This window comes from Podarcis gaigeae, assembly GCF_964106915.1.
Source record: "Podarcis gaigeae genome assembly, chromosome: 1".
Classification (NCBI taxonomy): domain Eukaryota; kingdom Metazoa; phylum Chordata; class Lepidosauria; order Squamata; family Lacertidae; genus Podarcis; species Podarcis gaigeae.
The window spans coordinates 80,815,272-80,832,957 of NC_139678.1; the positions used below are offsets into that span (position 1 = coordinate 80,815,272).

Consider the following 17,686-nt stretch of genomic DNA (forward strand, 5'->3'; position numbering starts at 1 on the left):
AATAATGGTGTTTATACGGTGCCCCCAGTCCCTGCTAAATGCTTGGGGCATAACACCAGCAATTAACGTGGGACTGTAGCTCTGTTCCAACAACAGTAATTAACAGATCAGAAGCTATATGTAGGAGAAACCAAACCAAGTAAATGAAGGACTGGAAAGGGGCAAGTATGAAATGGGGAGGGGGGGGGAACAGGTGGATGGCAGAAAAAAGTAGATCATTGCTGAACCTCAAATATGGAATGGAAAGGAGATGAGGTGGTCAGATGCACTATTCATGCCACCTGGAGAACAAACGACAGTATCTTGAATTGGAGAAAAGACTGGAATCCTGGTGCTGATTATAGTAGGCAAAAATATTTTTGAATTATGCCTGGTTTTATCGGGACAGGGAGATTCTTTCATGGACCATGTAACCATCGGTTTGTGCCTTGATTTGATTACCCAGACTCTGTTGGCACTTTTTCAGGAATATCAGACCACTTTCAAACATTCTCCATGCACATGCAAACATACACACAGAAATACACCCTGCAGAGGGGACTGACTCAAGTATGTTTTTTGCATGGCTGACAGAATGCATTTCATGGTGAACTTTTTCTTCTTCTTTTTTTAAGCCCACATCCAATATCTTACTGAAATGTATCATATGCTCTATCACTCCTCCACTCATACTGGTTCATAGAAACAAATGCCTCTTTTCTACTTTGGTAATCCCACAAATGAAATCAGCTATGATGTACATTTCCTATTCATTCTGATACTTATGCTGGACTGTCTATGAGTATATTACATTTCTCTGCAGTTCAGAAAGTGGTAGCATCTATGATCATGGGACTAGCTGTTCTGCGTAAAAGTCCTGGGCTGTTGCGAACTTTAGGCAGTTCAGTGTGGAAAAGTAAAAGAGGCTTCTTGTTCATCAAGACCTCATAGAGCAGGGCTGCAGTTGGGTCAAGGCCACATGGTGCAGCCACTTTACTGAAGCTAAGCAGGTTAATATCAGGATGGGAGGTTGCCTGAGAACACTACGTATGTCACCTTGAGCTTCATGTAGAAAGAAAGGCAGAATATAAATGTTCAAAATAAAAATGTAGAAAAGAAGAAGCTTAAAGTTCAGTTCAGATTTGTGGCACGCATGAGCTCTGTTAATGCATTGCTTACATGTAAGGCACTCATATAATCCATCTGGAGTGGGGCTGTTCTCCAGCTACTGTGCATTGAGTGCAGTTTCTGCAAGAGAATCCTTACAGATGAGAAGTTGTACATTAGGGCTTCATCTGTTCAGGGCCCTCGTTTGTGCGGGCTTCCTGCTGCTCTCACAGGACTTCTCTTGCAGACAGCTGCTATTAATGCATGATCGTTGGAAGCAGAGCTAGTGCAGCAATATGGAGCTGGAGCAAAAAGTGCACTCTGGTTTGAAACTGTAAGTGCTGTATACACATGAATAGTTCTATTCAAGGAAACTGGACTACTCCCTTCCATGCCTTATAGGGCACACTGCCCCTGTGGCTGGCAGCTCCTTTTCAGGCAATCCCTGTAGATATATGATTAGGTTACCCTCAATTGTGCAGGGAGTCCAGTTGTCTTCTGTCAAAATTATTCTGCTACATTTTTTAAATTTAATTTTTCAGACTATTCTGTACATTGAGAAATAACAGTTCTTTTCACCCAACCTTTAAAAAGATAGTGGAAAATTCCATCTTGCAACGTGAATGGTTCAGTTCCTCTCCCTCTAACCTCATGCAATTTTGTGACCTTTTTTGAATGCCTTTAGACTAGAGGCTGCCCTCCCAGCGTGGGAGTAGTTATCTGTTGAATAACAAACCTTTTCACAAACTTTCTTTTTATTTTATGTAGTTCATTTTATTAACAGTTTTTAAATTTTTCATAAATGTAACATTTTTGTAAGACCTGAGGCATTGTTAAAACAGCCAAGAAAACTGGAAGGCATGTCTAATCTAATTTATTTTTAATTAAAAAGCAGGGGGCGGGCAGCAGTATCCCAACACAGTAAGCTTATCACTCTCAGCCAATAAGTTTAGAATGTGATGCATGCTGGCTTTTTATTTTATTTTTAAGGTACTTGTGTACAAATGCTATGATTTTTTAAATATTCGTGTACCGCCTTTCTACATTACTGTACTCAAGGCAAATTACAAGCCATAGGAATCACAAAATAGACAATGAAATTCACATGGTTAACTTACAGCAATTCAAACTATAATTCTAACCAACAAAATGGAAGGATCTAATTTATATGTAGTATTACAAGATAATGACAACACAACATCAGTGTGCAACAAAAGAAAATCACTCCCATCACTTGCAACAAATAAACAAGCACAAACAACCATTTCAAGGCCTGTCCACCCATAGCAGGCAGTCATGCCACCCAAACTGCTCTGAATCTGAGAACATAGTGCATTCAACCCCATATAGACTCAGGACCAAGATGATTTTGAATTGACAGGTCTTGGTGCCAGAGCATCTACTTCCCTGTGCTTTTGTCATGGACTCAGCTGTACAAGACCCTGTGATTCCTTTGTTTCAGTTCTGGCCCAAGCAGCTCTCAATGAATCAGAAAGCTGTGAGGTGGGAGGGGCAAGGCAGACAAACTCAGCTTCTAAAGTCCAGATAGTTCCACATCTGCCCTTTCTACCATCATATTTATATCAAGCCTTTTCCCAGGATGCTAAGGGCATCACATAGCAACTTTGTGAAGTAAGCTGAGCCACCAAGTGAGCTTTGAGATCTGTGAGAATGTAAGCCCCTATCTCTCCAGTCTAAATCCAGCCCTTTATCTGCTACACCACACTGGCTCCCTGGTTGTGGCAGGCATTCACTCATCTTCTAACTAATCCATCTGTAGCAGCTTGGTCTCTCTCAAGTCCCAACATAAAAGCCCCACTTCAATGCTAGTGAAGGAAGAAAAGCAGCAAAGATCAAGATCATCAATAAAAGGTGAGAAGTTTGTACCTTTTCAGAAACCCATGTTTGCAAACAACTCTTTGCAAGACCTGGATGTTTGTGGGATTTAAATTTACTGCTACACAGACAGGTTAGATAAGCAAAATATGACAGATGGAAGCTAGAGACTGGCAGCATTAACTAGGGCCTGGATCTTTTTGTGACTGCAAAATCTTTGACTAATTTCCATGCCTGTTGTCAAAATAAAGTATGGGTTGAATGGAGTGAAGTAATATATGCATACAGTTGCTCCATTTGGTAGCTCACTGAGCAACAGGCAGGCTAATCTGGTGCATGGCATCTACGTCACTGAAAAGCCCCATGTACCTCAGGTTACAGACGCTTCAGGTTACGGACTCCACTAACCCAGAAATAGTACCTCAGATTAAGAGCTTTGCTTCAGGCTGAGAACAGAAATCGCACGGCGGCATCAGGAGGCCCCATTAGCTGAAGTGGTACCTCAGGTTAAGAACAGTTTCAGGTTAAGAACGGACCTCCAGAACAAATTAAGTTCTTAACCCAAGGTAACACTGTATTCTTTAACCAGCTCCTCTTTTCCTTCTCCCTTCATCTTCTCCTTCTTCTCAGCTCATGCAATAGGTCATGGCAGCTCATCTGGAGAAATACTTGTGTCTGTGTTGTGATAAGGTAATTGTCTCTCAGGTGTCCGTGACCTAAGGTTTTGATCACAACTTCCAGCCGTCACTTTAACGTTCCGCTTCAGTTTGTCTCCCCCCTGCTTGTCTGTTTTAAAGCCAATGGCCTTTGACCATTATTCAATAGAATAAGGCCTCAGGAAATACACATGACTTCCCCAGCATTCACTGACCAAGATCTCAGCACATAAAGAGTGCAAATGGGACCTGGCTTCCGAAATCCGGGGTGGGTTCCTTTCTATTCTGCCTTTAAATGGAAGTGTGTCCTCAGCACTGATTTCATATTCAGGGCAGAAAATACACTTGTTAATAAGTCATTTATTATTTTGGCACGATATTTTTGTTGCTATTTGTGTCACCTAATGATAGGTACATGAGGACTTGAAGTGTGTACCTATTGTTTTACCATCAGCAGAGAAACACTTTCTTGTTTTCTTCTCGGAGGAACTGTAGGTCTTCCACATGGAAGCAATTACTTCATTAATGTGGAGACTCTGGGCCAAACTTGATGGTGAGGCATTTTTGAATCAGCTTTCTCCAACCTGGGGCCGTCCAGATGTTTTGGACCACAGCTCCCATAATCCCCAGCCCAGTGTTTCCCAACCTTGGGCCTCCAGCTGTTTTTGAACTACAATTCCCATCATCCCTGACCACTGGTCTTGCTAGCTAGGGATGATGGGAGTTGTAGGCCAAAAACATCTGGAGGCCCAAGGTTGGGAAACACTGCCCTAGCCAGTGGTGTTGCTGGCTTGAGCTGCTGGGGGTTTTAGTAAAAAATATATATGTGGAGGGCACCAGTTTGGCAGAGGCTGGTTTAAACCAGCATGCATCCAGGTGCATAGAAACAGGAGAGGTGGGTCAATATTCAATTTGGGTCACTTCTGAAAAGCAGAAAATACTGGATTATGTGGACAAATGATAAAAGGGAAAGTCTAATGTTCCTAAAAAACACATAGCTAGGTATCTGTTAGCAAAAAATCTCTTATTTAGTAGCAGCCATTGTTTTCCTAACTGGGGGGGTGGTGGTACTTGTTAGGGATGTATCAGTTACTGTCACACACAAAAAACAACCCATGAAGTGAGGCAGGCATACGGAATCAAAAACTCACAATGAGCTCATTATGTAGGCACCGCTGACACTATTTAAATGTTAAACAGTAATAGTAATATTAATACCCTTTGCAGAACACCTTTCGTGCATCAGTGCAACTGTGTGCCACAATTTTTACCTGAGGGGGAAATAATTCTACAGACCAATGCAATGCCAGAAATTGCAGCAATTAACTAATCCTAGCATGAATAGCCACTTTAACACTGCTGTGAAACATGAGGTGTTTTCTGCTTGTTAGGGAGACCAGTTGGACTGAATGTGTTAACAAGTAACGTGAGAGAGAAGGAACAAGGTGGGTAGTAGGATTGTCCCAGATTCTATATAGACAAGATTATCTGTGTAAAAGCAAAAAAAAATATCAACAGCTGTAGTGTCTCTTTTGATACTTCAGCAAGTGGAGCCAAGATTCAAAGCTGATTAATTTAGCTAGCTATTCATTATATTTATATATCACTTAACAGACCCAAAAGAAGTCCTAAAGCAATTTGCAGGACAATAAAAATGCAAAGTACAAAATGCAATAAGAAAGTCAATATGCAATACAATATAATGCTGCATACAATAAGAAACAGAAAGCAAGTTGAACTTGCATTCGAACAAACACATATAGAATTGCACTGTAATAATAATAATAATAATAATAATAATATTTTTTTTATTTATACCCCGCCCTCCCCAGCCAAGGCCGGGCTCAGAGCGGCTTACAAGCAATAATAAAAACAAGATGAATGGTTACAACTTAAAAACAAAAATAAAATACATTAAAATAATGGAACATTAAAATATTAAAATGTAGCCTCATCGCAGGAGGAGAAGGAAAAGAAAGGGGGAAAAAAGAGAGAGAGAGGGAGGGAATCAAATTGGCTCCAAGCCAAAGGCCAGGCGGAACAACTCTGTCTTACAGGCCCTGCGGAAAGAAATCAGATCCTGCAGGGCCCTGGTCTCATGAGGCAGAGCGTTCCACCAGGCCGGAGCCAGAGTTGAAAAGGCCCTGGCTCTGGTTGAAGCCAATCTAACTTCTTTAGGGCCTCGGACCACTAGGGTGTTGTTATTTATGGACCTTGAGGCTCTCCGTGGGGCATACCAGGAGAGGCGGTCCCGTAGGTACGAGGGTCCTAGGCCGTGAAGGGCTTTAAAGGTCAAAAGCAGCACCTTAAATCTGACCCTGTACTCCACCGGGAGCCAGTGCAGCTTGAAAAGCACTGGGTGAATATGCTCCCATGGCAGAGACCCCGTGAGGAGCCTCGCTGCAGCATTCTGTACCCGCTGGAGTTTCTGGGACAGCTTCAAGGGCAGCCCCGCATAGAGCGAATTACAGTAGTCAAGCCTGGAGATGACCGTCGCATGGATCACTGTGGCCAGGTCGGGGCGGGAAAGGTAAGGGACCAATTGCTTGATGCGGCGAAGGTGGAAAAATGTCGCCTTGGCTGTTGCTGTAACTTGCGTCTCCATGGAAAGGGAGGCATCAAGGATTACACCCAAACTCTTAACGGAAGGCAATGGCACTAATTGGGCCCCCGCAAGAGAAGGGAGTTGGTCCCTCATCCCCATGCCATCCCGACCTAGCCATAGGACCTCTGTCTTCGAATGATTTAGTTTCAATCGGCTCCCACGAAACCATCCAGCCACAGCTTCCAAGCATCTGGTCAGTGTGTTCGGGGCCGAGTCAGTGTGGCCATCCATCAGCAGATAGAGCTGAGTGTCATCAGCATATTGGTGACAGCCCAGCCCAAAGCTCCGGATAATCTGGGCAAGGGGGCGCATAAAGATGTTAAAAAGCATCGGGGAGAGAATTGCGCCCTGCGGCACTCCACACACCAAGGAGTGGTGCGACGACATTTCTCTGTAAAGCTGCAGTCCTAAGCAAACTTGCTAGGAAAGACATCCCATTTAACTCAGTTGGATTTTCTTCCATTCAAGCATATTTAAGATGAGGCTGTGTTTGTCCCCATATTTCATTCTATGTATTTATTGCAGGGATGCAGGAAAGTGCCTTGTCTAGCTCAGTATTCTCTACACCAACTGGCAGCAACCTCTCTAGGGCCCCAGGCAAAAACCAGGGACACCAGGGATTGAAATAGAGATATTTTGTATGCAGAACATGTGCTGTACTCACTGAGCTCATTTAACTGTAAAATGGAAAGGCTTAAGTCATATGTTTGGCTTCAAGGAAAACTATACTATCACATTTGAAAGCCCTGCATATTCATGTTTTTGTCAGAGATGTCCGCATAATGTGGAAAGAGAACCTATAACTAAAGGAGAGAGGGGATGAAAGATCCTCAAAGGATCTCCCATCCTGCCTGGATGACTCATCCCTGTGCCTGGCCAATTCATACATCAGGGTTGAACTGTACATTTGACAACAGACTCTGTCTGGGAACCTGGCCACACTGCCCGGCAGCTGAAAACTTGGGACTGGGCACAATTTGGGGAGGGAGAAGTGGTGGGCAGGGAAGGGGATGCTTAGAAGAAGAAGAAGAAGAGTTTGGATTTGATACCCACTTTATCACTACCCTAAGGAGTCTCAAAGCGGCTAACATTCTCCTTTCCCTTCCTCCCCCACAACAAACACTCTGTGAGGTGACTGGGGCTGAGAGACTTCAGAGAAGTGGGACTAGCCCAAGGTCACCCAGCAGCTGCATGTGGAGGAGCAGGGAATCGAACCCGGTTCACCAGATTACGAGTCCACTGCTCTTAACCACTACACCACACTGGCTCTCTCTTAACCTTTTCATCACACACCACTTCTTCCCTCAACTGCAACAAGCACACATCTCCCCCTGACTGAGGGAAAGGGGTTCAGGAGAGATGTAGCAAGCATGGAAAGGGTTAAGGAAGTTGCCATCATCATTTATTGGACATTTCCCAGCTCCAAATCAAGTTCTGCCCCACTGCTTGTCAGGTGCTCAGCAACAGCTAAGGTTCCCAGACCTGGAACCCGCTACCAAACATCTAGTTTGCTTATTAGCTCACAGCTGGAGGCAGTGCTTAGTCTTAGAGAAAAATGCATGAATTGAGTGGGAGGGTTTTTTCATACCTCTGTTGCTGATTTCCCAATTATGTTTGTGGGTAGCCTCCAATTCCTTGGACTTGGCATGTGGCGAGGAATCAGGAAGGATTGTTGTTCAAGGCATACAGACATGGGGAAAAGAAAATGCACCTCCTTTGAATTCTGTGGTTTTACATATGAAGACATAATAACAATCATCTGTTCATTAGCAGGTCTTAAAATCAGGAAAATACAACCTCAGATGAACAATAAGACATAACATATTGCATCGTGTCATGATTTGCTTAACAGAAATAAAGCCAAAATGGAAAAGCCATGTGTGAAAAACTAAGTACACTTTATGATTCAGTAGCTTGTTGAACCACCTTAAGCAGCAATAACTTGAAGTACAGTGGTACCTCAGGTTAAGTACTTAATTCGTTCCGGAGGGCCGTTCTTAACCTGAAACTGTTCTTAACCTGAAGCACCACTTTAGCTAATGGGGCCTCCCGCTGCCGCCACGCCACCGGAGCATGATTTATGTTCTCATCCTGAAGCAAAGCAAATAGTACCCAAGGTACTATTTCTGGGTTACCAGAGTCTGTAACCTGAAGCGTCTGTAACCCGAGGTACCACTGTACTCAGTTTCTGTAGGACTTTATCAGTCTCTCACATCGCTGTGGAGGAATTTTGGTCCACTCTTCTTTACAATGTTACTTCAGTTCATCGAGGTTTGTTGGTATTTGTTTATGCACAGCTCTCTTTAAGGTACCACACAGCATTTCAATTGCGTTGAGGTCTGGACTTTGACTGGGCCATTGCAACAGCTTAATTATTTTCTTTTTCTGTCATTCTGTTGTAGATTTGCTAGTGTGCTTGGGGTCCTTGTACTGTTGTGTGCCCCAATTTTGGCCATTGTTTGGGTTTTGCATGTGTAGGGGGGAAGAGAGAAAGTATAAGAGTTGTCCAGAGAGGTAAAATAAGGGTTCTCTGCAAGCATCCAGGGTTTGCAACAGCTGGTGATGCTTGCTTTCTGTTGGAGAAAGAGTTTGCCGATCGTGAATCCTGTCAGTGAATGAAGATGTTTCAGCCAGTGAGAGACTCCTGCTGAGTGACGCATCTTCATGGTTGGTTCAGCTTTTATTATTTAGCTTGTTAGGGTTGTGATAATTGAATGTTTTGCTGGAAATGTTGGTGCAGCATGAAAATAAGTTTTCAAAATAATCTGTGTACAAGTGAAGATCCTAGGGGAGGAGGGGGCACAATGGTTTGGGTATTATTATTATTATTATTATTATTATTATTATTATTATTATTACGTATATTTTGTTACTGTCGTTGTTATATTTTGCCAACATTTCCCCCCCTTTTTACTATAAAAATAGAAGTCTCTTTTGATCTTAAGTATCTTCAACCTATTGTTGTATTGCTTACTTCTTTCAATATTTTTATGCATTTGAAGTACTTTTTTATGACTTAGGTAACTCTAACCCACCCACCCAACCAGCCATGCTCCCTGCCCTGCAACTACCATCATTCATGCTTGGAACCCTCTGATTGCATGCATGTAGCCCAATGTCCCTGTTTCTGGCTTCTTAAAAGACATTATGAGCCAGCCGTGCTCCAAAAAGGGCCATGAATTTGCAGCATATAACCCCTGCCACCATGACTCCTGTGGTTTCCTGAGGTCACAGTGTCACCACAGCATTCACAAACAGTGTATTTTGTTTTAAAACAGTGAGACATGCTGTATATTAGTGATGCAGAGCTGTAGCTGGGGGAGGGGGGCTAGCCAGGTTTTTTGCCCCAGGTGAAGCCTCCAGAGGGGTGTCATTGATGCTCCCAGCCTCTGTGTGTGTGTTCGCAAATGCATGTGGAGGAGATGCCAAACTGGATCTTTAACCCATGTGAAACCCAGCCTAGTTTCGCCCCTGAGCGATGAATGGTGAGTGTCCCTAAACTTGGCTTTGCCCTTTAAGCCAGACCTTACTATTTCACCAAACCAGTATTTTCATTCTCCTGCCCCAGCTGCTACTCCTAACAAGAGTCAACACACTGTCTCACATTCCTTTTCCCAGCACTCAAACACCAGTATTGTTACAGATTGTGTTGTTTTCATACAGGCCTGCAGTTCTCAGATCCTACCCTGACACCCGCTTGAGGATCTTTTGACCTTGAACCTGAATGCACCTCTGAATTTGGTACCCCAGGGACTGGTATAGCCTAAGGTTGCCATATTTCAAAAAGTGAAAATCTGGATACAAAATCTCAAAAAGAATAAACATGCAACATGGGTTGCTATGCGGATTTTTAAGCGATTTCCGCTTGGATACTGTTTCTGACTGCTGTATTCTGGCAATGTTTGGGAAATTCCGGACATATGGCAACCGTAGTCGAGAACAAGAAAGATAAATCTCAAGGAATTTTATTGTCTCAAATGGGTAGTGCAGTGGTTTTCAGCCAGTTTGCCGTGGCACACTGGGGTGCCTTGAATGATGGTTAGGGGTGCCGCAGGCAACACTGGCCTCTGTCTCTCTTTCTTTACCTCCCTTCTCTTCTTGTGGCTCTGCCTCCCAAAGGCTTGTGCAGCTGTTGGTTGCATCAGTCATGGCTACAAGCTCCCAAGGTGAATGGTGCCTCTGGGGCTGGTCAGGGTGTGCAGGTTGCCAGGAGCTGAGGTGGCCTCAGAATAAGCAAGCAAGCAGGCGAGGGAGTCCAGCCAGCCTATTCACCAGCCCTTATTGTTGGGAATGGACAGACAAGTCCCAGGCCCCTGTGGGGCAGTGTGAGGAGGCATCTCTCTTTGGGGCGGGGTGTTTGTGTTGCAGCTCAGAGACCAGGGGCAGCAGCAGCGGCTGCCTGGAGGACTCTCAAGGAGAGGAGGCTGAGGAAACACTCCACAAGGGAGGGTGTTTGAAAAAGGGTGAGAGGCTGCCAGCTTTGCAGGCAAGGGGTGACAAAACTGGGCTCCTGAGCCCCACAGAGGTGCTGCTGAAAGAATGTAGTTGACCAAGAGAGCCATGGACTCAACAAGGTTGAAAACCTCTGGAGTAGTGTATTAGCAAACTTGATGTGAATCAATGTTAAGAGTTTAAAACTAGTAAAAGAGTTAAAACTAGTAATTCAAGCTATTGGTTCTAAAATCATGTGTGGAAACACTAAGTGAGAGTGGAGGGAGGGAGGATATTGGCTGAAACGGGGGGCGGGGAATGTGACCAACGGAACAAAGGTGGCATCAGAAGGAAAATGGATGCTGGCTAGAGCCACTTGCTTTAGAAAGAGAAGGGAGGTTGCCAGAGAGTTTGGGTAATGATTTTGTTGAACTTTTGGAAAGCTTTTTGGACAAGAATCTGGAGAAAGAAAGTGGGTGACTTTGAGGCAACACTAGGGGACAGGCTGTAGTCAAAGTTTCATTTCTGCAAGAGAGCAGTAGTGGATTTTTGTGGGTGATGAGGGAAAGAGTATATGAGATTTTGTGGTGTGACAGCCAAGAAAGAAGGCAAGAAAAGAGCACAACCCTAAGAAAAAGAGACCTGATCAGGTTTGAAAGGAGAAGAGGAGAGAGTGTGATGGATCCAATTAAATATTTGCATATATTTAAATGAATTGTATATGCAAACATGGTTACCTTCTCTCTCTCTCTAGGAGAACTGAGTTCACATCCTACATGTCACCCACATCCATCCTATTTCTCAACAGCCTCTGTTAAGGTAGTTTCAAACATGCATTTAGTGAATAGAAATCTGCAATTTTGCATGAATTGTAGTCTCAACCACACATATAGGCACACATCTGAAGAAAACAGTTATAGTAATAACATGCCTCAACAGATATCATGCTACTGAAAAGCACTATGCAGCTGCTTTACAGAATCCCCCCCCCCCAGCAATTCTGTACCCTTCTGCTTTTTAAATTATTGTTTCATTCTTTTACCAAGTTCTGTTAAGGCAATGTACTCAATCTCTGCAACACCAAATATGCCCTGATTCTTAAAAGTAAATACCCCTCCCCACGCACAGCAAAGCTATCCTACCTACCACTGCAGTAAGGCTAAACCCCATCCATTACAGTACTGGCATTGGATCAGAACTAGCATGACTTCTGTGGAGCTAAGTATAACATTCAATTTTTCAAAATAATCAGATGAAAAATCCTTTAGCTGCTCCAGACACCCCACATGCCTGGCATTCAGCATCGTGCTGTGGCTTGTTTTCTCTCAAAAAGAAACCTCTCTTGGCTCATCTAGGGATTCAAAACTGGGTCAAGTGTTCCAAAGATGGCAAATCCCCCCCCCCCACTGTTATCAACACTGAAAATGCATTGATAAAAATAAAACTGTGTGGTTTCCTTCTCCCTGAGCACAGGAATATAACATGTTGAACCAGGATCAGTAATAATTAGGATAAATAAATGTAGCTGGTATTTAATTTGAAACAGTATCTTGCATCTTAATGCAAGCATTAGCAACATTTCATCTGCCCTGCTTGGAAACTTGCCACACACAGCCAGTCACTTGCTTTCTTGACACCGTTCCCCACTCTCCCTCTTGTCTATATTGGGACTGCCAGCCAGCTTATATCTGCCACCTATCTCCCTCCCTCAGAAGAAACAAGGTCCAGCTTCCCAGATTCAGACCGCTTAGTTTGCCAGTGCCTTACAGAAGATGGGAGGTTGTGTGTGGAATACGTTCATGAGTTAAGCAGCAATATCACCCCATTAATAAGTAAAGATGCTCATCTGGGAGCCAAATTAATAAAACTGGCTGCCACAGAGTGAGCAAGATGAATTGAAGATTTCGCTGATCAGAGATAAACAGACAACAGCCTTGCCTAGTTCAGATTCATTCCAGTGACTGGCACACCGGGGGCCCCCACACGGGAAAAAAGCCCTCATGGTGACAGGAAAGACAAGCCGCTCCTTTGCTTCCGCCAGATGGAGTAGATAGGGATAAGTGGCTGGGGGGGAAATAGATGCTGGCTGGCTGAATGACTTTCTTGACAGGTAGTGGAGCTACAAGGCAGCCATCTTCCCCAGAATTGACTTGGGTATCTTCATTCTAGCTAAGAGAGTGCTTCTGCTGTCTCTGTCCTGCCATGGTTTTCCATTTTGGTTTGCGGAGAGTGTGGGTGGCTTATGAATTAACCCATTACATTTTTATCCTGTCTTTCCTCTAAGGAGCCCAAAGCAGTGTATCTGGGCCCTGTCCCCACTTCTTATACTCACAACAATCTTGGGAAGCATGGCCAGTTTGGTTGCACCAGGTGCAGAGCTTCTGGGGCACCGCAACTATGACATCCAACAGAAGGCAGGGGGAACCAGATTTTGGTGTCGCACAGGGCACTCCTGAAATTTGAGATACCAAGGTCCACCACTGCAATAACCCTCAGAGGTAGGTTAGTTTCAGAGCTAGTGGCTGGCCCAAGGTCACCTAATGAGTTTCACAGCTTAGTGAGGAGCTGAACCTGGCTACCTCCAGGCCAAGTCTAAACACACATCAACTGCACTAGCTAGTGTGGTGTAATGGTTAGAGCATTGGACTAGGCCAGAGTTCAAATCTCCACTCAGCCATGAAGCCTACCTCAGCCTAACCTACCTCACAGGGTTGTTGTGAGGGAAAAATGGGGATGAGGAGAGCCATGTACACTATTTGAGCTCCTTGGAGGAAAAGGTGGCATATAAATCCAACAAACAAACAAACAAACAAACAAACCACACTGAAGGTGTGGCTGAGCTGCAAGAGCAGCATGTGGCTCTTCAAGTTGGTCAGCTGGATCTGTGTGAGCCAACCAGAGAAGGATAATCCTGTAGGCTTTTTGTGTGGCTTTGGGGAGAGCAGGTTTGCAAACAGATTTCTTCTGTGAAAGCCAGTCTTGCTAGATGTGTGAGAACGTGTGAGGTTTCTGTAGGAGTTGCACAATCCCTTACATTCTCACACCCTTTGTGTAGAATCATTTGATTTTCCTAAATTCCTGCTTGCCTACCCACCACCAAAAGGCTTATCTAATGATTTATTTTGCTTTTCTTTCACTGTATGTGTGCTGTTCAAGGGAAGACAAGGTGGGGAGCTCTCCAGCATTGTGGGAGGGATGAAAAGAATTACAAAAGAAAATATATGCATGCTTACCCTGTGCTGCCATTTCACAACAATCTCTGAGTCTCTGTGTGAAGTTTTCTACGCACACTGGCAGCTTTGCAACGTTGGTGAGGGGAGGGATACAGGGAAAGGAGGCAATTGCACCCCAGACCCCTGTAGCAAATGTTGATTATGCATAACTGTGTTTCTGACATAGAATGCCATGCAACAAAATGTTTTCAGTCTAAGTGTGCTGCACAACATCTCTTGCTCCCACTGTTCTCACTCAAGTCATGATACATTATCTCAGCCTACAAACATAGAATTATTGAGTAGGGAGGCACCTTCAAAGGCATCTAGCCCAACTCTCTGCTCAGTGCAGAATACAACTACAACATTTCTGACAGAAGGTCACCCAGCCCCTGTTTTGCTCAGCTCTCTCAACCATTCATCATAGAAACTCATTTAGTTATACTAATTGTCTTAGTTATACTCCACAGGAGAGGTTCTAATTTGTCAGTGTGCTTCACTGAATACAGCTGTACCTTGGAAGTCGAACGGAATCCGTTCCGGAAGTCCGTTCAACTTCTGAAATGTTCAACTTCCAAAGTGCAGCTTCTGATTAGCTGCAGGAAGCTCCTGCAGCCAATCAGAAGCCACAGAGGCCCCATCTGATGTTCGGCTTCCAAAAGAATGTTTGAAAACTGGAACACTCACTTCTGGTTTTTGATTGTTCGGGAGCCGAAACGTATGAGTTCTGGGGCATTTGGTAACCAAGGTACGAATGTATGGTGCCCAGAATTGGACACAATACTCCAGATGTGGCCTGACCAGCACAGAATAGAGTGGAACTATTGCTTCTCATGATCTGGACGCTACAGGATGGGTTCTGTTAAACAGCTGTGCTAGCAGGAGCTAGTGCAATGTGTCCCACTAGTGCCTTGGGGCTTCAACCCTCTCCTTGCCCCCTGTGCCCCCCGAAATCATCTCCAGGTGGTTGAGGGTATGAAAACTGCATGGGGGGAGGAGAGCACAGACTGTTACATCTGACAAAATGCTTGTGCTGACGGAATGGTCATAATAGTGTGACGTTGAATTCCTCCCTTTGCTTCTTTAATGCAACCTAAGAATGCATGGGCATTTTTAGCAGCCACGTCGTGCTGCTGGCTCATGTTCAACTTGTAATAAACTAAGTCATTTAGATCCTTTTCACATATGCTGCTTTCAAGCAAGGTCTCCTCCATCCTATATTTGTGCCTTTGATCTTTATTTTATTTTTGGACCTAATTGTAGGACTTCACATTTATCTCTGTTGAATTTAATCTTGTTGGTTTCGGCCCAATGTTCCAGCCTGTCAAAGTCATTTTGAATCTTGATTCTGTCTTCTATGGTGTTAGCTATCCCTCCTAGCTGTGTGTCATCTTTAAATTTAATAAGCATCCTCTCTATGCCCTCATTCAAGTCATTTATAGCAATGCTGAATAGCACAGGGCCTAAAAGAGAGCCCTGTGGTTCTCCACTTGAGTCTTCCCCCCCAGGCAGCTGACTTAGAGCCATTAATGAGCACTGGCTGGGTTTAGTTGTTCAGCCAGCTGTGGCTCCACCTGACATTAATATCATTTAGCCCAAATTCCTCTGTCATTCATCAAGGATCTCATGGATAACTGTCCAGTGCTTTGCTGGTTTTGTTTTAAAAATAAACTTTTAAGGTGGCCCTCTATTATCCCTATTTTGCAAATGGTGAGAGGTACAGAAGCTGATAGTAGTGTCTTCTCTAAAGCAGCATTCCTATGCACATTTACTTCAGAGTAAATCCCTTTGATCTCAGTACGTCTGAGCACGCATACCTGGGATTGTCATACACAAAGTGGTATTTGAACAAGAGAAACCGTGATTCAAGGTCAATAATAAAAGTGTATTGTGTAGAATATACATTTAACCATTATTTGATTCAAACCTGTCTTCATTTATTGGAGTTTTATGCAATCTTCTTGGTCAGTTCCAAGAAAATCTGGAGGGTATGAAAAATTTGAGCAGAAACTTTGGAGGTTTCCATGAAGCAGTTGCCAAATGAAAATTTGGTGATCTTCTGAAAACGTTTTTGAACTAAGGAAGCATACTAAGCTTGGCTGAAGCCTTTAGTCATGCTAAGGGGTAGGAAGTTCATATCCAAGGTAGGTTTCTCTGTGGAGGAGCTCCCACCATCCACCTCCCACCATTCATTCCCATTCCCGCCCGTTCTGTTTCTTATATTTTAAGTCAGGGCCACATCTGTTCCCAAGCACCACAGGATCTCTTCCGAAATGAGAGAATTAAATCCAGCAGCTGGCACATATGTCACCTGTTTGGAGCCTCCCAGTGGGGTCTAGAGACGGCTGAAGCAGATGAAAGGTTGCAGGCACTGCAGCCCATTGGTATGCACACACGATAGAGTGTAGGCAGCATGGAATTTTAATGAATGATTATGTTCTTCCATCAAGCTAAATTTAGAACCAAACCCAAGAAGGTGAAACCCTCTCACCTTCTGCCAAAATGTAGATGAATCATGAGCAGCTTGTCCTTAGTCAGCTTCCATCTTGCTCGTACTCTTGTCTTCAGCATCAGTGGCTTCCTAGACAGACTGGGGACAGAGGGACCAGTATTCTCAGCAGTGTCTGCCTGATCAACTGCTGTTTATTTGTCAGGTGAGACTGCAGGTTCTTACCTTCCATATAGTACAGTCCAGATTTGACTACAGAGCATGCCTGAAAACCACCTGCATTCCCATTTAGCAAGAGCTTCTGTAGACATGGAGTAAAGACATTTAGGAAGCGTATTTTGAACAGTGTATGTGCGAGAGAGAGTTTCTTTATGGACTGCCATTTTAAAATTTAAATAAGAGGCAACAACTGACAGCATGTGACAAGCTCCCTGAGTCCCAGCAGCAAGTACTTTCACGGACCTGAGTGCTTGAAATACCGCCTGAAGATACATCACCCTGGCTGCATTTTCTCAATCCATACTAGAAGATCCACTCCATACTCTCCTAGCTGTCCTGTAAGTAAACAGGTGCATAAATCTGACAGATGCTGCATATTTGGATCTTCAGGAGCCTTTGTGCTAAAGCCCTTCCCCAAATGCTTATGAGGAAATGTGGTGATTGTTAATATTACATGTTGCCAATATCCCTCTCAAGTCCTCCTTCAATGCAAAATATTCTTCTAGTGCAGCATTATGGAGAGGAAAATTAAAATTGTCAGGGACTCAGTCAACAAGAAAGGGAGTAGCTTGGGAAGCATTGTGAATAAGAGGAAGTTGTAACTGGAAGAGCAGCTGGAAGATCTCTGCCACCCTGTGGCAAGTTTTGCATTTCAGCTACCCACATAATCAAGAAGAATGCTACTTAATAATATATAGCACATATCAAGGATGTGGAAACTGCAAAAGAGAGGTGTGAGTTACTTTAAAGCGGGGCAAGGTGTGGCAAGGAAAGGGAATGGGAAGGTTTTCAAAGCTGTACTTTCAGTTGCTGTGGGATTTCCATGACATAAGCACATTCTGGGGATTCTCATGTAAGCCTCATTCATTTCAATCAGTTGCATGCTAGAGAAATTCCCAGATGATTATGTTGTCTATTGGTGACTAACACAGGTCTTCTCTGCTTGGGGATTTGCTGAGTGTAGCCCATAATAGCTGTTGTGCTTCTTTGCTTCCTGAGTCATGCTGGCCTGAGAGTACCATATAGCTGGGTTACTGACCCAATTGGAGAGAGTCTGCAAGAGACCTCTATTGTTAAGAGTATTTAGTATGTGTTTGTATTTTGAATCAGCATGTCTAAAGGAGATTGAGTCAGCCCAGAGGATCAAAGGGATTCTTTCCCTTTCATTACCTTCCCCTGAATCCTCCAGGCC

General features: G+C 43.9%; 1 protein-coding gene across 5 annotated transcripts in view; it reads left to right on the forward strand.

Moving 5' to 3' along the window:
- SYT7 (synaptotagmin 7) overlaps positions 1-17,686 on the forward strand; it is a 218,510-nt gene that overhangs the window by 118,478 nt on the left and 82,346 nt on the right. The gene's annotated exons all lie outside the window — the stretch shown is intronic.